Genomic DNA, 6000 nt, shown 5'->3' with positions numbered 1-6000 from the left:
ATAAATGGGATATTGCATGATTGTCTGTGTGTGCAATTTGTTCTTTTTATTTTATTTTTATTTTAATTTTGGTAGATTGGGGGAGAAAGATTATTGCATACATTAACCTAGTGACCTATCTCAGTAGGTAGGTAGGTAGGTAGGTAGGTAGGTAGGTAGGTAGGTAGGTAGGTAGGTAGGTAGGTAGGTAGGTAGGTAGGTAGGTAGGTAGGTAGGTGAGTTGGTGGGTTGGTGGGTTGGTGGGTTGGTGGGTAGGAAACAATGCAGCAGTGTTTGCATTGCACATGCAAACCCTGCTGCAGTCTAGAAACAATTTATCTAACTTATTGGTTCTTTGTTATGAATTAGTCCAGGGCTGTGAGAATTATATTTTTAACATTTTAAAAAAATGTTCTAAATGTCCTCCAGTCTTAATTTATATGGAAATCAGTACAGGTGAAAATTGGCCAAGAAATCAGTATTACTTTATGTGGAAGAGAAGAGAAGAGCCAAAGAATAATTTGACGTTGGCCTGTCAAGTGACCTGGGTAGGTTAAAGTCATTACAGCCCCATAAAAGTTTACAATAATAAAGGCACATGTATATTTAGTAAATCTCACCCACTGGCAACGATAACGCTATTCTTGAGTAATATAGGCAATATTTTTACAGGAATACAAAATTTTAGGAGAAACTCCATGAAAATAAAACATGACAGAACAAGAAAAAGAAGGAATGTTTCATTTGTATGCTAAGGAAACAAATCTTTTAAAAATAGATTATTCTGTTTCTAAATATAGACTTTTAAGAGTCTATAAAACTGGAGAAGAAAAGAAGGCTAAAGTACCCTACTCTTAGGAGATTTTAAAAATGTAAGTGCAGTATTTCATGCCATTTTTGCTAGAGGAGAAATATTGCAACAGAATATATCTGCACATAAAGGATTTTACTTATTCTTCTATACATTTATAAAAGGCACTCTTGCCAACCTTCAGAAGGTTTAGCCTACAAAAATGGGTCATCAATCTGGACATAAAACACACACTCAGAATGCAGCTACATGGATTAAGTAAGCATCATCATTTCTCATATTTGAATTAAGGGGATCAAACAGTGGGATTAGATACTGGTTTAACATCATCCATTTCAAAGTTACTCAGTTTTAACTGCTTCTGCCAATTTTTTCTTGACAATTTCAGCAGCCTGGCAATCCTTGTCTATAAGGTTTTGCTATAGGAATCAACAGGTAAGCCTTGTTAAAAAGAATTCTGCATATTACCAATATGGTGTCATGTATTTTGCTTTTGTAGAAAGGTCTTCAGATTGTGGTTGTTACCTAGAGTTGAAAGGGTGATCTTGTTTAGGAATGTATGTCCATCCAATTATGTAGAGTCCCTGTTGCTCTACAAATAACTTTACAGCAGAACCTAGAAAAACATCGTGCAGAACTTAGAACCAATACTGTACCTGATATCATATTCCCGTTTCTGCAGGACTGGCCCTACCATTTCGCAAGCGCCTTAGGTGATAGATTTTGGGGGACGGAAGTAGCAGCTCCTCTGGACTTTCTGAGCCATTTCCCTCTCACACATACATATTGTGCCCTAAACTGACCTGCTGCCTTCAGGCGTGGTGTGACGATCACTGTGAGAGATGAAGAAAGATTCAATTATCAGTCACAGAACCACAGAATAATGAAGTTGGAAGTGGCCTATCAGGCCATTGAGTCCAACCCCCCGCTCAAGGAAGGAATCCAAATCAAGGCAGATCTGCCACGTGATTGTCTAAGTTTCTCTTGAATGCCTCCAGTCTTGGAGCACTCGCCACCTCTCAAGGTAATTGGTTCCATTGCCATACTGCTCTGGCAGTTAGGAAATATTTCCTGATGTTCGACCAAAATCTGGCTTCCTGTAACAGTCTGTTAGGTATCTGCATATATGACTGAAGGGGACATCATTTTGTCTTCTGCACCAGGCATCAACATATCTTGCTCTAGTCCTGCTTCTTTGACATCTCTCACAGGATGGAGGAAGGGACTTGCCCATTTTCCCTCCTCTGTATGCCTGGTACAAAGCTCATTCCATAATGCTAATAACAGTATGCTACAGCTAAGATTGGGGGGGCCAACCTTAGCTTTTAAAAGTACCCCTAACTGGTAATATGTCATTAATGACACACCTGCACAGATGAAACTGAAGATAAAGTAGCATGCAATAAGCCAGGGTTGGGGATATGAAATTCTAAAACTGGAAGGCACTGCAGAGGGGGTCTACTCCAATTTTTAACTTAATGTAAGATCTGCAGTGAAGGATAAAATTAAACCTCTCCTCAAGACATGGGCCTCTCCTAATTGACTTCCAGTGAAGGAGACCCCCACCCTCCATCTCCAGAATGTACATACACAAGCTGAGGCAAATCTTTCCTTAAAGAATATCTGAGTCAAATGCGCCTCCAAACACAACATTCTGTTCAAAGATTTATTCATTTAGGTTTTTTTATAAAAAAAACATCCACACCATGCCTCTTTAGAAGTAATATTAATTTCTCTAAAAGAAAAATGGTATACCTCACTTAGGTCCCAAAAAAGCCCCAGCCTCAAAGAGCAAAATTAAGTGAGCATGCCTCCTCCTAACTATGTCAGGGCAAAGCGTATCTTTTCTGAAAAGCTCATAAAACACATTTGCAGAACCTCATAAATCTTTCTCATTTTAAATTTTGCTCTTTAAACTCATGAAAGACAAATTTTGTCCCCTACTTAATCCATATTTACCTTCATAGAAGTGGTATTTACATTTTCAGTGCTTTTTTCCACAGAATGTGCTTTATCACTTTGATGTGTGACTATATGGGCTTGGCACCTAGAAGAGGAAGGAGCCTGTTAAAGAAAAAGAAAAAAGACTGAGCTGTTAAGAAATATTTATTAAAAAGTTGAATGGCAGAATTCAGCTTCATGGTAGAGGAACACATCTACAATGATATCAGGTCGCTTCACCATTTTATACATGTGTACACACACACACACTCATGCCCCTACGCAAAAACAGAATAGCTTTTTGGATTCATATTCTTATTAAGAATTTGTTCATATGTTTATTTATTTATTTATTTATTTATTTATTTATTTTTATTTTATTTATATCCCGCCTATCTGGTCGGGTCAGGACCACTCTAGGCGGCTAACAACATATGTTACATTCTTCTTCGTACAGCAAAGGCAAGGGAAGCCAACTAGTATTACCAGAGACCTTTGGGTAGAGTAGGCGGCATATAAGTTAAATAAATAAATAAATAAATAATACAGCCCGCATGTGCAGGGTTTAAGTCCTGGAACTTTCTGAGTATCAGGGACTATAGCATCACCCACAACCTCCCTCAGACTTCCCAGTTTCTTCTGACCTTGGCTACAATCCTCAGAGCTGCTGGGAAAGAAATGGAATTTACCAGGAATAGTCTACTGTTGCAAGCTAGCAATGATGTAATGCAAAGTATTTGAGAATGCTTGCATCTTCAATAGGTAATTAAGGGCCATTAACTTCACAAAATATCTGCTCCTCATTAGTTGTTATAGACTTATGCAGTTGCTTTCATTTCTGGATTCTCCTGAAAAGGGCTTGTTATAAAGGATATCATTATGTATCCAAATTTACCAATATATCTCTGGACCAGATATATATTCGATAAGGGCCAGGTTCCCTTCTGAAAAAGGAAAAACAAAGATGTTTGAGAGTGGGGATGAAATTTATTGTTGCAGAGTTTTGAGTTTCTGGTAAAATTCCTTTGGCTACACAGTAGAAGTACAGAGACTCACAGAAAGGAATAGCTACAAGTTCCCCAGAATTCACTCCTTTCTCATTAACTAGTATTTAAAGTCTCAATAACTCACTCTGACACATTTGTAGCAGAAAGACTATAAAACATTTCTTTACTTATACTGTAGTCGCTTGAAAATACAGACTTGTATAAGCTGCTTTCTTTACTGCACTCATACTTAGCAACCAACTGAACGGATCAACAGCAAAAAAAAAACAATTGCTTCCAACTGATGAAAGAGAGAGAAAAGAACACTCAGCAGAGAGGCAGAACTTTCTTTGAATTCAAAGATTGGGAGGAATAGCTGATTAGTGCTGGATAAATCCCAGCCCAGAAAAATCTCTCCCAGTCAAACAAACTCCAGACAGCATACAAGATTTCAAAGGAAACTCCAGCATTTATAAGAGAGATGTAGTGTTGAAGCTTTCTTCCACTAACCATCTCCTCCATTACTGGAGAAGACTCTGCCTTGCCTACAACTATAATCCCAATCAGCCCCTTCCTCAGGAGGAAAATCAGGTATGCAGAAATTGAAGCAGACAAATGATAGGTAGGAAAAGCATTATTTTAATATATGTAGACATGGCCAAGCACACCATTAGACAGAATGAGGAAAGTCTCCATGTCAGGAGGTCCTGGGAATCAGCAATGGCAGCCTCCCACTTGTTCCTCCTTGATTCCCCAAATGTTCTTCTCAGATGGAATCATATATGCCACACAACTCTTTTTCAACCCTGAAGTAAGAGTCAAGATCCAGTGAGCAGACCAGTCAGTTTCTTTACTTGAACTGCGGAAAGGGCATCATCTCTCCCTTTTGTCAGGCGCCAATGTTACCTAGGCCATCCCTGTATGTAGCCCTTGTTTAACATTCATCATCATCATCATCATCATCATCATCATCATCATCATCATCATCATCATCATCATCATCATCATGTGCCATCAGTTCTGACTCATCAGTGGGTCTTCGCAAGGATTTCTAGGTACTTACTCTGAAGTGATTTGCCAGTCCTCCTTCTGGGAGTGCCCTGGGACTGTGCAGCTCTCTATACAGGCTGGCCCTTCCCTTGAGGGCAAATCAAATTCTCAATGCATGGGTCCCAATCTCCTGACCAGCTGCCTTTTAACACGAATGGACTATAGCAAACAACCAGCAGCCAAACTGGAGCCACAGAGAAAACAAAATCAGAAAGTATAGAAAGATTGCCAGGGGGTGAGATTACGTCCAGAGCAACCTTGATTTGCTTTTAGTTTGTTTTCTGTATTTGCCAGCTGGAAGCATTTGCTAAAGAGAAGGAATGAAAGCAGCAACAATACATCTTTCTAAAATGTTTCATGTTCTTAAGTGCCCTCATGTTGTCTCCAACTCATGGGGAACCCATGGATGAGCAACCTCCAAAATGTCCTGCCCTCAACAGCTCTGCTCTGCTCTTGTAAACTCAAGGCTGTGGGTTCCTTTAGGGAGTCAGTCCATCTTCCTCTTTTCCTGCCACCTCAACCTTTCCCAGCATTTTTCAGAGAATCCTGCTTTCTCATGATATGCCTGAAGTAGGACAGCCTCAATTTAATCCTTTTTGCCTCCAGAGATAGTTCAGCCTTCATTTGCTCAAGGACCCACTTGTTTGCTTTCCTGGCAGTCCAGGGTATCTGCAAAGCTCTCCTCCAGCACCACATTTTCTAATGAGTCATTTTTTTTCCCCTGTCAGCTTTCTTTACTGTCCTGCTTTCACGCCTACACATGGTGATCTGAAATACAAGAGTGTGAATGATCTCGGTCCCAATCTCCACTGAGACATTCTTATTTTGATTATCTTTTCTAAATTTTTGTCATGAATGTAGTGTAATATTGGCTGGAATCCTCCTGGTAAGGCAGTGATGGTGAACCTTTTCGGGCCCGAGTGCCCAAACTGAAAAAAATAAGGAAAAAGAAACCTAATAGGTGAAGGCGGAACCGGAAGTGGCGGTGGAAGGGGGAATCCTGGGCACGGAGGTGCCTCGAGACTCCACTCCAGATCCGCTGCCAGTGCCAACTGCTCCAGATCCTGGCCAACCACCTGTCGGGGTGCCAGCACCGTGGTTGCAGCTGCCTCCTCAGGTTTGGCTGCGCGGGGAGAGTGGAGTAGCGATCCAGTGACTTATGGCTCGTGTGCCCGCAGAGAGGGCTCTACGTGCCAGCTGTGGCACACATGCCATAGGTTCGCCATCGCTGGT

Source organism: Pogona vitticeps, chromosome 2 (genome assembly GCF_051106095.1).
Source record: "Pogona vitticeps strain Pit_001003342236 chromosome 2, PviZW2.1, whole genome shotgun sequence".
Taxonomy (NCBI): domain Eukaryota; kingdom Metazoa; phylum Chordata; class Lepidosauria; order Squamata; family Agamidae; genus Pogona; species Pogona vitticeps.
Note: the sequence above shows the minus strand (reverse complement) of the source record.